The sequence below is a fragment of the Orbicella faveolata genome, unplaced genomic scaffold, assembly GCF_042242905.1.
Source record: "Orbicella faveolata isolate gen_17 unplaced genomic scaffold, um_ofav_v1 contig_46, whole genome shotgun sequence".
Taxonomy (NCBI): domain Eukaryota; kingdom Metazoa; phylum Cnidaria; class Anthozoa; order Scleractinia; family Merulinidae; genus Orbicella; species Orbicella faveolata.
In genome coordinates, this window is record NW_028301576.1 from 32,900,577 (window position 1) to 32,916,915 (window position 16,339).

General features: G+C 41.4%; 1 long non-coding RNA gene across 1 annotated transcript; it reads left to right on the forward strand.

Moving 5' to 3' along the window:
* Window positions 1–4,643: 4,643 nt before the first annotated feature.
* On the forward strand, window positions 4,644–5,840 carry LOC149099835 (uncharacterized). Its single transcript, XR_016203467.1, has 2 exons — window positions 4,644–4,896; window positions 5,783–5,840. It is a non-coding gene; the product is annotated as an uncharacterized LOC149099835 (long non-coding RNA).
* The last annotated feature ends 10,499 nt before the right edge of the window (window positions 5,841–16,339 follow it).

The following is a 16,339-nucleotide window of genomic DNA, read 5'->3' on the forward strand; positions in this document are numbered from 1 at the left end:
TTACTGCAGTCTTTAAGAAAGAAAACAAATCAGATCCATCCAACTATCGCCCAATTTCGCTGACTTCTATCTGTTGTAAAGTAATGGAACACATTGTTCTTAGCCATATGGCTAAACACTTATCTAGTAACAACATTTTGATAAACGAGCAACATGGTTTCAGACAGCGGTTTTCTTGTGAAACTCAACTGATATCAGCTATACACGATTGGGCCAAGTCAATCAACACTTGCAGCCAAACCGACGTCATACTGCTTGATTTCTCTAAAGCATTTGATTCTGTCCCTCACCAAAGACTTCTAATGAAGCTCGACTTCTATGGTATTCGTGGGAACATGCTTATGTGGATTAAAGCTTTTCTGTCAAACCGCTCCCAATCAGTCTCAGTAAATGGCATTCAGTCTTCTTCCAAACCAGTGCTCTCCGGGGTCCCGCAAGGCTCAAGTTTGGGCCCTGTATTATTTTTACTGTATATAAATGACATCTCTTCTTCTGTAAAGTCACGTCTACGCCTCTTTGCAGATGATTGCATCCTCTATAGTGAAATCCGTGAAGTACAGGACTGTTGGGCTCTGCAGGATGATCTTGAACAATTGTCACTCTGGTCAAACACTTGGCAACTTAACTTTAAGGTCAAGAAGTGTTATCAACTTGGCATAACGTGTAAGAAAATTCCAACTATGTTCCAATATTCATTGGCTGGCCAGCCCATTTCTAGAGTTTCCTCAGCCCAGTACCTTGGAGTCACCGTGACAGACAATCTGTCCTGGAACGAGCATATCAATCAGATCTGTAAAAAGGCAAATTCTACGCTTGGGCTACAGCGTCGTATTCTAAGTGGTTGTGACACTAAAGTCAAAGATACGGCGTATCGCACGCTAGTCCGCCCAAAAAACTCGAATATGCGTGTTGCGCTTAGAACCCTTTCACCAAACAGAACATCACTCGAATAGAGATGGTTCAACGCCGAGCAGCAAGATTTGTATTAAATGACTATTCAAGATTTAGTCATGTTACTCCAATGATCGAACATCTTGGTTGGGACTCCCTTGAAGATCGTCGACTCCTCTTTCAAACTACTATGTTCTACAAGATCTTGATGGGACATGTTGGTATTAGCTTTCCTCCTGAAGTCCACGAAATAACAAGGGCCACCAGATTACTGAACAGTCCTCCTTTCCAACAAATCCGTGTATCAAATGATGTCTATAAGTTTTCCTTTTATCCAAGGACAATAGTAGCATGGAACAATTTACCTATTTATGAAGATGTTGATATAAATAATTTTAAGACTATTGCTCTTGTAGCCATTAAATCTTTTGTATAATGTATATCCAGACGTCCTAACTTGTCTCGACGAGATTATACTTAATCTATTATATCTTATCTTTTACTAACTTATAATTTTTATTGTATATATACATATTGTAATTATTTAGTACGTGCTTTTATTATGTTATTTTAAACTCCTAGTATAGTTCCACTGTTTAAGGAGTATACTTATTAAAGATTTAAAGATTTAAAGAAAAGGGCTTGTTGGCGTATTGTCTCTGCCTCCATCTTCATCAACTAGCAAGGCCCCGCGAGTGACAAAAACAACCCGTATTCTAGCCAAGATCGTTGAGCACTTCAAAGCAGTGGAGGAAACCACAAGTTAAAACGCATTTCCATAAGTATTACAACACTTATTAGGTATACTTTTCGCCGTAGTGGGGAAAAATAAGCTTCTACATCTCGACTAATTTTCAACTAGCACGTGCAAAGGAAGCGAAACGTGAGCATGCGCAGTACCGTAACTTGAAGGAATTTCTATTTTGATGACGTCACGAAAATACAGGGGTCTTTGGCTGATCTAAAACGCATATTAAGAGCCAGTTCCTGTAAATACCGAGAATGAGATGACAGTCGCGAAATTTTCGATTTCTTCATATTTTGCCCAAATAACCTCTATAGTGAGTTGTTTTCGAAAATACCATTCAAAGGTCCTGAAGTGCTTTAGTTTTTCGAAATTGAGGAAAGTTTGAAAATCGTCATTTTAGCTGCCTGACGCCGCCGAAATGGCCGAAAATTGTGCATTTTCTTTTCGCCCGTACAGATCAACGCGATGATATCTATCAATATACTTTGGGTACCTCATAGTGCATGTCTTGCTGTTTCTAAAGCATTAATTTGATTAGCAGAAGCTCAAAGTTTAATAATATTTTAGGCCGATACAAGTACCTCCATCGAAATGGCTAATTTTAGCTAATTTCAATACCATCAAAAGCCCACTGGTACATTGAATTTGAAGTCGAAACTAAAATTTTCTGAAAGCCCATAGTCTATATTATGTTGTGTGAAAGTCTCTTCCGCGGCCCGAAAAAACTAACCCGTCGAGAGACATAAACGTGTGGTACATTTTTGTAAATTCGTCATTCGTGAAACCAACATGGAACTTGGCCAGCTACCTTCATCAAGAATAACAAGAAGATCTGTTAGATCTTAAAACCGCGCTTTTAAAATTTAACTGTTTTCTTAGCACTACAGTCGCAACGCAGTGCACATTCGAAAGTAATCCTTGATGATTCATTGATTACTGTAGACATCACATCACTTGATCAACACAGACTGTACTATTGCACCATCAGTCGTAGCCGTTGCGAAATCTCCGATGACGTAATAGTGTTAATCTGGAACTTTCTTTGGGATATGTATGGGCATGAAGATACGAACACTATTAACAACAGCTTTCTTTCTTAAAAGTCAAGTTTAAATTTAATTTTTTCCTTGAGTAAAGGGCTAGCAAAGAAGTCACACGAGTCACATAATTCAAGAATTGCGTTATCGACGGGTATCTTTAGTACGGTGGTTATTTCCCTACCAATGACGTAATCATTGCATGTCCTGACATGTTCTTTGCTTAGCTTGCAAATATTTCATTTTCCTTCCGATCTATGAACTCGCTGCGATGAAAGAGCCAAAGAATTTACTTCATTTGCCTAAAACCACAAGAAATACTCGCAAACTTGCAAATAAATTAATGACCGTCGCTTCTGGCGAAATAAACTTGCAAAGTAAACACGATCTTATTAGTCACGTAGCGAAAGTGAAAGCTGCAACGTCAGCGCATTCCATGGCTGACGTAATACCTTTTTTTAGCGTATTTATTATTCCCTTTGAATCCAACGCTTCGATAAAACGAAAAGAAAATATATTTTACCCACAACAAAGGAAACAATATCCGTAAAATTATCCGTGTATTAATGTTTTAACAGCTTTTGGCGGAAAAAACATCACACGTTGCGTGACTCGGAATTTGGCCGAGCGGAGGTCTGCGTCTGGTCACCGACAAAAAACAAGAAGATCTGTTAGATCTTATAACCGCGCTTTTAAAATTTAACTGTTTTCTTAGTACTACAGTCGCAACGCAGTGCATATTCCAAAGCAATCTTTGATGATTCATTGATTACTGTAGACATCACAGCACTTGATCAACACAAACTCTATTATCGCACCATCAGTCGTAGCCGTTGTGACATCTCCGATGACGTAATAGTCTTAATCTGGAACTTTCTTCGGGATATGTATGGGCATGAAGATACGAACACTATTACAAACCGCTTTCTTTCTTTAAAGTCACGATTAAATTTAACTGTTTTTTTCCCTTGAGTTAAGGGTTAGCAAAGAAGTCACACGAGTGACATAATTCAAGAATTGCGTTATCTACGGCTATCTTTAGTACGGTGGTTATTTCCCTACCAATGACGTAATCTTTGCACGTTCTGACACGTTCTTTGCTTGGCTTCCAAATATTTAATTTTCCTCCGATCTATGAACTGGCTGTGATGAAACAGTCAAAGGATTTACTTCATTTGCGTAAAACCACAAGAAATACTCACAAAATTACAAATAAATTAATGACCGTCGCTTCTGCCGAAATAAACTTGCAAAGTAAACACGATCGTATTTGTCACGTAGCGAAAGTGAAAGCTGCAACGTCAGCGCATTCCATGGCTGACGTAATACCTTTTTTCAGCGTATTTATTATTCCCTTTAAATCCAACGCTTTGATAAAACGAAAAGAAAAGATATTTTACCCACAAAAAAGAAAACAATATCGGTAAAATTGTCCGTGTATTTCTGTTTCAACAGCTTCTGGCGGAAAAAAATCACATGTTGCGTGACTCAAAGTTTGGCCGAGCGGAGGTCTGCGTCTGGTCACCGACAAAAAAAAAAAAACAAGAAGATCTGTTAGATCTTAAAACCGCGCTTTTAAAATTTAACTGTTTTCTTAGCACTACAGTCGCAACGCAGTGCACATTCGAAAGTAATCCTTGATGATTCATTGATTACTGTAGACATCACATCACTTGATCAACACAGACTGTACTGTTGCACCATCAGTCGTGGCCGTTGCGAAATCTCCGATGACGTATTAGTCTTAATCCTGGAACTTTCTTTGGGATATGTATGGGCATGAAGATACGAACGCTATTAACAACAGGTTTCTTTCTTAAACGTCAAGTTTAAATTTAATTTTTTCCTTGAGTAAAGGGCTAGCAAAGAAGTCACACGAGTCACATAATTCAAGAATTGCGTTATCGACGGGTATCTTTAGTACGGTTGTTATTTCCCTACCAATGACGTAATCATTGCATGTGCTGACATGTTCTTTGCTTGGCTTGCAAATATTTCATTTTCCTTCCGATCTATGAACTCGCTGCGATGAAAGAGCCAAAGAATTTACTTCATTTGCCTAAAACCACAAGAAATACTCGCAAACTTGCAAATAAATTAATGACCGTCGCTTCTGGCGAAATAAACTTGCAAAGTAAACACGATCTTATTAGTCACGTAGCGAAAGTGAAAGCTGCAACGTCAGCGCATTCCATGGCTGACGTAATACCTTTTTTTAGCGTATTTATTACTCCCTTTGAATCCAACGCTTCGATAAAACGAAAAGAAAATATATTTTACCCACAACAAAGGAAACAATATCCGTAAAATTATCAGTGTATTAATGTTTTAACAGCTTTTGGCGGAAAAAACATCACACGTTGCGTGACTCGGAATTTGGCCGAACGGAGGTCTGCGTCTGGTCACCGACAAAAAAAAAAATAACAAGAAGATCTGTTAGATCTTATAACCGCGCTTTTAAAATTTAACTGTTTTCTTAGTACTACAGTCGCAACGCAGTGCATATTCCAAAGCAATCTTTGATGATTCATTGATTACTGTAGACATCACAGCACTTGATCAACACAAACTCTATTATCGCACCATCAGTCGTAGCCGTTGTGACATCTCCGATGACGTAATAGTCTTAATCTGGAACTTTCTTCGGGATATGTATGGGCACGAAGATACGAACACTATTACAAACCGCTTTCTTTCTTTAAAGTCACGATTAAATTTAACTGTTTTTTTCCCTTGAGTTAAGGGTTAGCAAAGAAGTCACACGAGTGACATAATTCAAGAATTGCGTTATCTACGGCTATCTTTAGTACGGTGGTTATTTCCCTATCAATGACGTAATCTTTGCACGTTCTGACATTTTCTTTGCTTGGCTTCCAAATATTTAATTTTCCTTCCGATCCATGAACTCGCTGCGATGAAACAGTCAAAGGATTTACTTCATTTGCCTAAAACCACAAGAAATACTCGCAAAGTTACAAATAAATTAATGGACGTCGCTTCTGCCCAAATAAACTTGCAAAGTAAACACGATCGTATTTGTCACGTAGCGGAAAGTGAAAGCTGCAACGTCAGCGCATTCCATGGCTGACGTGATACCTTTTTTCAGCGTATTTATTATTCCCTTTAAATCCAACGCTTTGAAAAAAAAAAAAAAAAAAAGAAAATATATTTTACCCACAAAAAAGAAAACAATATCCGTAAAATTGTCCGTGTATTTCTGTTTTAACAGCTTCTGGCGGAAAAACATCACACGTTACGTGACTCAAAGTTTGGCCGAGCGGAGGTCTGCGTCTGGTCACCGACAAAAAAAAAAAAAATAAACCACGGGTAAACCTAGAACCGCGCTCGGCCCATGGCCGCGCGGTTAACAAAAAAAAAAAAAAAAACGGGTAAACCTAGAACCGCGCTCGGCCCATGGCCGCGCGGTTAAAAATAAGCTAATGGAAACCTTTTTCGTCAATAAGTGTAGTGTTTGTAAGGTACATTTCGGTGCATCATACATAATATACTTAATCGCGCAATGTAAGTTGGGAAGTTGATTATTAAAGCAGCATGGCGGACTTCTAGATTGGATTCGTGTGTCGTATCCGTTCATTGCAATAATCCAGTTCCATCGGTTGTGGAACGTGACATCTGGCGACGAGGATTGAATTTGCAACTGCCCAGACCATGGCGTCAATAAAGATAGACGATTTAACGAGTGTAAAACCCTTCGACCCACATGGTGAACCTTCAGGCGTGGGAAGGCGATGGCAGCGTTGGTTGAAAAGTTTCTTGATGTATGCCGACAGCAAAGGCCTGCTCATCGAAGCGGATAAAGCGGATAATAAAATCCAGAGGAGAGCTTTACTCCTTCATTCTGCCGGCGAAGCTGTTCAAGAAATTTTCGAAACGTTGACTGACACAGGCGAGGCGAAAGATTACGAAGAAGCGGTGAAGGCTTTGAACGATTATTTCATTCCAAAGGTAAATTCGACTCACCAAAATCACCTGTTCCGCAGCATGGAACAACAGGACGGCGAAACTGTGGCTCAGTTCGTGACGCGATTGAGGCAAGTGGTCAAGGACTGTGACTACGGCGAACGAGCCGGAAACCAGATTCGTGATCAAGGCGTGCAGAGATGTAAATCACATGAATTAAGGAAGAAACTACTGGAAAAGGAGGATATGGAGAATATGGAAGGCAGAAAGGATGTGAATTTGGTCCGCGACAAGCAGGAAGACAAAGAGAAGGAGTCTGTAAAGCGAGCATGCTACAGATGTGGAAAAGTAGGACATTTTGGACGAGACTCTGAATGCCCTGCGAAAGGAAAAACTTGCTATAAGTGTGGAGGAGCTGACCATTTTGGCTCGCAGTGTAGAACGAAAACAGCCAAACCTCCCAAACCTAGACGGGAAGAGAAAACAAAAGGAAAGAAAAAGAAGAAGTCAGTAAGGTATGTGGGTAGTGAAAGAGATGAAGATGAGCATGCATTTGTTGTGAATTCCGCTACATCTCCTGAGAAAATAGATGTGACTGTGGGCGGAGTTGTAGTTGCAATGCTGATTGATTTGGGTGCGAGCACCTATGTGATTGACAAAAATCTGTGGTCAAAGTTAAAGCAAGACAAGGTTAAGTGTGTGTCGAGAAAGAGTGATAAGAAGCTTTATGCGTATGGCAGTAAACAGCCGCTGAACGTTCTAGGAACATTCTCAGCACTGGCAAGAGTAGAGGGGAAAGAAACCGAAGCCGAATTTATTGTTATTAATGGTGAAGGGGCGGCACTGCTTGGAAGAGAAACTGCCATACAGCTAGGCGTGTTGAAATTAGGAACCCGGATCTGCACTGTGACATCTAATGAGACGATTATGCCCGATTACAAAGAAATCTTTGAAGGTGTGGGAAAGTTAAAGAATTACCAAGTTAAGTTGCATGTGAATCCGGATGTACCTCCTGCGGCGCAACCAGTCAGGCGCACCCCATTTAGTCTTCGAGACAAGGTTAAAGAAAAGATTGAAGAACTGGTAGCCATGGACATAATTGAACCGGTAGAGGGCCCGACCCCGTGGGTTAGTCCAGTTGTAGTAGTCCCAAAGCAGAATGACGAAATACGCCTTTGTGTAGACATGCGAAGGGCTAATGAAGCCATTATCAGAGAACGTTATCCCATACCCACAGCGGACGAAGTGCTCCAAAACCTCAACCAAAGCACAGTGTTCAGTAAACTGGATTTAAAATGGGGTTATCACCAATTAGAACTCCATCCAGATTCCAGAAGTATCACAACATTCACTACACATTGTGGTCTATACCAGTACAAGCGCCTTATATTTGGGATAAGCTCAGCTCCAGAAGTGTACCAGCATGTCATTCAGCAATCATTACAAGGCTGTGAAGGTGTTGCCAACATCTCAGATGATATCATTATTCATGGGAAGAACACTGAAGAACATGACAGAAGATTGCAGCGAGTTTTGGAGAGGCTGAAAGAGAAGAATCTCACGCTGAATGCAGAGAAGTGCAGGTTCCACATGACCCAGATGGTGTTCATGGGACTGGTGTTAAGCGACAATGGTATTGGCCCTGCGGAAGACAAGGTAAAAGCGATCGTTGATGCAAGAGAACCACAGAGTGCATCAGAAGTCAGAAGCTTTCTGGGACCGGCAAACTACAATGCTCGTTTCATCCCGGACTTTGTTACGGTCGCAGAGCCATTGCGCAGATTAACCAAAAAGGGTGTCCGTTTCGAGTTTGGAGAAGAGCAGAAGAACGCATTCAATGAGCTTAAAAGGAGGTTATCAACTGCAAAAAATTTTGGTTACTTTGATAAAAATGCCAAGACACTAATCATAGCAGACGCAAGCCCGGTAGGCCTCGGTGCGATCCTCATCCAGGGGCAGCAAGGCAGGAAAAGAGTCATTAGTTACGCAAGCAAGAGTCTAAGCGATGTGGAAAAGCGTTATTTGCAAACGGAAAAAGAAGCCTTGGCTGTTGTATGGGCATGTGAGCGATTCCATGTGTACCTTTACGGCAATGAATTTGAACTGTACACTGATCACAAACCGTTGGAAACAATCTACTCAAGCAGATCGAAGCCGTGTGCACGAATCGAAAGATGGATCTTGCGATTACAGCCATACAAGTTCCAAGTCAAATACCTACCTGGAGAGCAGAACATTGCCGATCCGTTGTCACGCTTACTGCATGCGAACGAGCAAGCAGAATCTTCATCAGCGCACAAGGTGTCAGATGAATTTGTCAGGTTTGTCGCGGTAACTGCCACTCCTCAAGCGATGACAACACGTGAAATTGAAGAAGCCTCATCACAGGACAGAGAGTTCGGGGAATTGCGTCAGCACATTAAAGATGGAAACTGGAAAGGTGATCAGCACAAGCAGTACATACCAGTATGTGGTGAACTGTGTGTTATTGGCAAGTTAATTCTTCGAGGTACCAGGATTGTCATTCCGAGCAAGTTGAGACCTCGAGTACTGAGCCTTGCCCATGAAGGACATCCAGGAATTGTCAGTATGAAGCAGAGATTGCGATCAAAGGTATGGTGGCCTGGGATTGACAAGGAAGCCGAGAAGTTTTGCAGAACCTGTCATGGCTGTCAGCTTGTAAGCAGTCCAGCAAACCCAGAGCCAATCAAGTCAACCCCATTACCAAGTAGCCCATGGCAAGATTTGGCCACAGACCTATTAGGTCCATTACCATCAGGAGAATCTGTCTTAGTCATCGTTGATTACTTCAGCAGGTACTATGAAGTGGAAGTCATGCGTTCGACAACATCAGAGAAAGTCATAGAGTGTTTGGAGAAAATCTTCACCACACATGGACTACCTCAATCACTTCGAAGCGACAATGGTCCACAGTTCAGATCAGAAGTTTTTGAGCGGTATTTGGAGGATAACGGCATAGAACACAGGAAGACCACACCATTGTGGCCACAAGCGAATGGCGAGGTGGAAAGACAAAACAAGTCCCTCCTCAAGAGAATGAAAATAGCTCAAGCTGAGGGAAAAGAATGGAAGAAGGAAGTTCGCAAGTATTTGGTAGCATATAGGTCAACCCCTCATACTACCACAGGTGTGAGTCCAGCAGAACTCTTGTTTGGCAGAAAGATGCGTACTAAACTACCTGAACTGAGAAAGGAGAGGATAGAGAGTGAGATGCGAGACCGAGATGGCGAAATGAAAGCCAAAGCTAAACACTATGCAGACAAGAAGAGGAGTGCCCAGGAGTCAGACCTAGCTCCGGGTGACAAAGTCTTAGTAAAACAAGAGCGCAAAAACAAGTTGTCAACACCATTTACTTCTGAGCCTTATGATGTTGTAACCAAAACTGGGAACAGTGTTGTCGTTGAATCACCAGAAGGCGTTCAACTTATGCGAAACACAACCCATGTAAAGAAGTACGAGGAAGCATCACAGAATCCGAAGGAAACAACTCCATTGCTTGATGTTGCTGATCCTGTAGAACCGGAAGCAGAACAAGAAAAACTGAGCAGCCCGGTTATGACGAGACCAACAAGGGCCAGAAAACTGTCGGAAAGATTTAAAGACTTTGTTATGACCTGAGCGTCATTGTTAAGGACTATGTTTTGACTTGAATGCTATTGTTAGAAACTTTGTTATGACTTGATGTCATTATTGACTGTTACGGTTCAAAAGAGGAGAATTAATAATTTTTATGGCCAGCCGTTTTGTGAGTTTAAGTCGTACTAGGTTTTTAGTTGACTTTCAATTGTGTTGACATTTCCATAAGATCATAGTGGTTATACCGAAAAAGGAAGGGATGTAGTGTTTGTAAGGTACATTTCGGTGCATCATACATAATATACTTAATCGCGCAATGTAAGTTGGGAAGTTGATTATCAAAGCAGCATGGCGGACTTCTAGATTGGATTCGTGTGTCGTATCCATTCATTGCAATAATCCAGTTCCATCGGTTGTGGAACGTGACAATAAGAATACTTGTAGTCTGTTTTTTTCCCTTTTAGATTGACCACATGATTAACTTTTGCAAACATTTGCAGTTAAATCAAAATAGACGCTGCTTTTGGTACATTGTAGTGTTATGCAAATTTCTTTCGATCACCGGCACGCGCATATCGCCCGAAACTGATTTTCCTTCCGCCTACTGTATGTTTCTTTTTGAAGGTTACAACTGTAGCACACATTCATTCAATATCGGCAGTTTTGATTTTTGTGGAACACCCATGGCCACAGCCGAACTTGTCTTTGAGTAAAATTAAACATTTTGAAACGTGAAGTTTGAGTAAACAATCGGTTACAGTTGCATCCATCATGTTTGGCGTAAATATTCGAACACAACCATTTCATGTAAACAGGTACACTTTACTTTAAAAACAACCGTCTCATCGCAGCATTTCTTGAAATTCTGGTCTGAGACCAGGTAATGCCGATAACAAAGCGTGAGCAGTTGACGAAACTTCATGATCAACTGTCGAAACGTTGTACTTGTGGAATAAGCAAGATGATTCAACCTTTCTATTTCTTACCCGTGTGCTTGCAATTCTTATGGATACAATTGCCCCTGTCTGTAACCACCAGATTTATAAATGAGTCGTTCGTTTCTTTAGCTAATATGGTACATACCTCTGAATAAAACACATACTGTGACGTCATTTTTCATGGAGTGTTCCAACAGTCGTCCGCGGCCACTTACAAAACGTAAGCAGCAAGACAGGAAAACCACTAAGGCTTCTTCGTCAATCGCACTACGCTGTCCAGATTTCTTTCTTACAAAGTTTCCAGACTTCGCTCTCTTTTAAAATTCCAAGACTTCGCCGTTCTGTTGGCCAGTCCGAATAACTGTCATGGCGTTGGTTGAGTAAGTTCTTGACTCTGTTTGGTGGTCCCAGTTCAACCTCGTTCCCGGGGCCTCTCATCTTACCGCCCCCTGGAGCGAGCGAAGAGAGACCCTGGTTGGGTCTGGTAACGTGCCACTTTGACAATTGAGAACATCAGGGAGGGGTCCTCTGTAATCAGCAATTTGTCGCGTTGAGCTTTGTCGAATTCGAACTATCGCGCTGCGACTGCCATTACCCGCGGCGTTTATTAATACTTAGCTTTCAGGTTGAAATTTCGAATAATATCTATTCCAACGTTTACCTAAAGGTTAAGCAAGTCTGTCTCGAGGCAATTTAGTGGTCTTGATTTTCAGTGTTGCCGTCTTACCCACTGGATTTATGGAAAGTTAGTCATTTCAACTGTGGACGTGGAGCAGCGCAATTTCATCCCGTAGTAATTGTTGTTTCTTCTTTGAATGCACTTGATCAAATTGATGCAAAAAACACGAGAATGTCTCTAGGAAAACGTATAGCTTTCTCAAAGTAAAGCTACGGCAGTGTCTGAAGAAAAACTGGACGAAGATAGATATGATATTCGTGCAACGCACTATGCTTGCAAACAGTGCTAATCAAATAGTCGGGCCCGGCGTCACTTGCGGCGTCACAATATAAAATGCAAGTAAGCAATATGTTCACGGAATATTTTAATCTTTGTCCCTGGAGAGCCAATACTCAGAGCCTTAAAACATATCTTGCAATAGAAACGAACCTAAACAAAGTATAAGCACGGCATGGCAAATTTATACAGAGGTGTCGCTCTGGGAAGCGACGTGCAGTTTACAGCGGAAACCATGCAGACCTACGATCTCTTAAAATATGCTGTAACACAATCAAACGACTCCACTCTACCTATAATTTCCATTTCTTCTAATAACACAGCATAAAAAGTGCCCCTCAGAAACACGAGTGAAGTAAAGAAAGGTCGAAAAATCGAAAATTAAATGACAATGTGCACAATTGTCACAAACCGTTGGAGTCACGTACACTAATTTATTAACGACACAATAAAAATTATAGTTTTCTTTTTCTACTTCTAGCCTCCTTTCGGTCGAAGATAAATCCAGTTTATCAACAACGACGGCGAAATGCATACCGCGACGAGTTCGTTGTATTATTCTTCGCGCTCTGCAAAGTTCGGGCCCCGACGGCGCGGTGAAGCTTCAATAGATCTTTTCAACCTTTGACGCTCCTTTCGAAGTGATCTTAGCTTTCAGTGATCAATTAAAAGGCCCTGAATTCTCTAGAATTATTTAATCGCCGTTCACAAGACCTACACTTCATTCTGAGGTAAAGCTGAGTCAAAGATCTTCCATACACAGCCTCGGTCGCGGTGTGTAATTCTCTATTCGCCTTCTTGAAGAGATTTTTACAATATGTAACGTCCTTCACTGAACCATACAACCTTCAGCGACTTGGATTTCCGCTATCAGATGACGGATAAGTTTTCCTTGGCGTTTGCAGAATATTACCGCCGGACATTGCCGCAGAACATATCGTTCTTGGTTTACTTTGGTGACAACACATCCCGCACTCCCGTGGGCTAAGTATAGACAAAATTCCTACTAGGCCACCCATCCCTTCAATAATTTAATTGTCATCTCCCAGATTCTGGGAGACACGTGACCAGACCCAACCAGGGTCTCTCTTCGCTCGCTCCAGGGGGCGGTAAGATGAGAGACCCTGGGAACGAGGTTGGTCCCAGTTCAGACCATCCGGCAAATGTGGATTGCGTGACAAACGGCCACTTGGAAAGTGTCCAAAGTGGGTGAAGATGGCGGCCAGCGAAACTGTTTACTCGTGGAAGTAACGTGGTTCGCACTGTCAGCCTAAATAAACACTTTTGGACTAAATTGAAGGATGTAGGGGGAAGGGGGTGTTGTTTATTTCTGCAAGAGGACATGTACAGAACTCGACGAACTGACAGAGCCGTCCGCGGGTCCAGCTATCAAGGCATGTCTACGTAGATTAATGGAAAGTATTAACGCGTTCACAAAAGTTGTGCAAACACGTTTCCTCTTTACCTTTAAAATACATGTTTGTCGTTCGTACTTTTTAAATAGAAATGCACCGGCGATAGGGCTGGAATACAAAAAGGACAAAGGAGGCCTAGATGGCATCAGATCTTAGATACGCGGTGTGAGTTTACATACACATTCATCCCTGTTGCCTTCTGCTAAACTATATAGACAATAATATGGGCGCTTTCCAAAAATCGGACACTCAGAAGAGCTAAAATGTTCCTTTATTTTACCTTGAGAATTCACAATTATTGACCTAGCGAACTTCCCATCAATAATTAGGCGGTATAAAATAGTTAGGCATTATGTATAGCTGGTTTTCAAACGACGTCACTAAAATTCAAACTACAAAACTATTGATCTTCCTGAGATTTTACTTTAATGATGTGTAAGAGCAGCTGAAAACTAATATTCATACAAATTTTCGCTCCGAATGGGTTCTTGGTTTTGTGATACACTTGAATTTCGAAGCTTTTGCGTGACGCGGCATTTACATGACGGCGTCATGATGGTTAGAAAAGAGACTTATTTCGGGGAATTTGGCTATCTGAACAGTTCATGTCTTAGAAAAAGTATTATTTTAATGTTTTAGAGTTCCTCGAGGGATAAATTCACGCTTTTGTAGCAAAACTCAGTGACAGATGTTTCTGTTGGTTTCCGGCCGCCATGTTGGTGCCCATACGGATGGGCACTAGCATGGCGTCTCCATACAAATCTCTATAAATTTGGGTAAATATCTTGCATGAGAAAAATTGCTGTGACCAGAATCTTGGCGAGAGTCTTTGTATATTTACTTTCTTTCATTTCCCAGATTCTGGACTTAATCTATTGAACGGTTTTGATTTTTATTTTGATCTATTTCGAATGGCGTGACACTGAAAACCACCAATTCCATCAGCTCTCTAGGCCGTCATGTAAATGCCGCGTCACGCAAAGGCTTCGAAATTCAAGCGTAGTGTATTACAAAACCAAGAACCCATTCGGAGCGAAAATTTGTATGAATATTAGTTTTCAGCTGCTCTTATACATCATTTAAGTAAAATCTCAGGAAGATCAATAGTTTTGTAGTTGGAATTTTAGTGACGTCATGTGAAAACCAGCTATTGTAGTCTTATTTTGCGCATTTCAGAGGCACAAATAAGAGCAAATGAATGGACTGTCCACTGGAACCAAAAAAATGTGTCTGTTGTAGAGAGGAGTTCACTGTGGAGAGGTGATCGTTAGTGGAGGTTCAACTGTATAGTTTATATAGGTTTAAAAAAGAACCGGTAACCTGAGTGAATATGTACGTAAATTCTCAACACGTACCCATTTAAGACTAGTGCCTCCTAGGCCTTCTTTTTCCATCCCAGTCATGTCCCTGGTGCATTTCTATACCAAAAACCTGGAGCAATATACCTGTATTTTAAAGTTCAATAGGAAGGGTGTGTTTTTTTTATTAACGGTAATAAAGTCGAAACTTTCTACAACGGCCACCTTGGGGACAGAGAAAAGTCGCCGTTATGGAGCGGTATCAGTAGGGGTGAAATATGACACCAATATTTTCCTGGGTTTCAACATTTTTATCTTAAAAAAGGCTTAGTGTAACATGTAATTTCGTAATACAATCAAAATATATCAATAGGACAGAAACCAAACAGAAATCATGATAGAGACCAAAGAACTGCGGCATGGATCAAGTTTCGTGACCATGTCCAATAAAAAATGGGGTTTTGTGGACAGCGTTCGTCAGTTGTTGATTAACTGGCCGTTGTGAAGAGGTTTTTCGGGCAGTTGGGACGTGTTTTAGTGGCTGTTACTGTTGTGGAGAGGTGGCCGTTGTAGAGAGATTAGAATAAGACTGACCGTCCTCCGGAATGAAACAAGTGGCCGTTGCAGAGAGGTGGTCCTTTGTGGAGAGGTGGCTGTGCAGGTTGGACTGCAGTTTCCATTTTTTCACGCAGACATAGAGAAAACATCCTGCCTACACGAGGCGAGCAAGGAGCAGTTTGGATTCCCTGTCCACGCCCCCTGGGGCGGGGGAGCTCGTCGTACCTTTTAGGGATTAAAAATGAAGTTTTAGTAGCCCTCAGGGTGTTCAGCCTCAAAAGGTCCAAAGCGGGAGCTTTTGCAATGCCTTTTAAGGTGTTGAGCTGAAAAAAATATGACGCGGGGAGATAATGTAAGGTGTTATGTAAGAATTGGTATCTTTTAGAGGAGAAAAAAACAGGATCTTGGTACCTCTTAGGGGATCTTAGGGGATCAAAATTTTTGAGGAGCACCCCCGTCCTTCTTATATGGGTGTCCCCCTCCCCTCGAGGTCCACGTCGCCATCTTCACTCACTTTGCAAAACGTCAGATATCGACATATTTGGTACAGTGGCCGATTGTCACGCAATCCACATTTGCCTAATTGTCCGAACCGGGACCACCAAACAAAGTCAAGTACTTACTCAACTAGTCTGGAAACTTTGTAAGAAAGAAATCTGGACAGCGTAGTGCGATTGACGAAGAAGCCTTTGTATTTTTCTGTCTTGCTGCTTATGTTTTGCAATTGGCGAACGCCTGTTGGAACACTCCAAGAAAAATGATGTCACAGTATGTGTTTTATTCAGAGGTATGTGCCATATTAAGTGATAAGAAACGAACGATTCATCCATAAATCTGGTGGTAACAGACAGGGGCAATTGTATCCATAAGAATTGCAAGCACACGGGTAAGAAATAATATATAGATTTAGGCCAGCCTAAAAGCGGAGCTCCTCAGTTATTTTTCGGAATGTTGTTACTAATGAAAATAATCCAACATGTA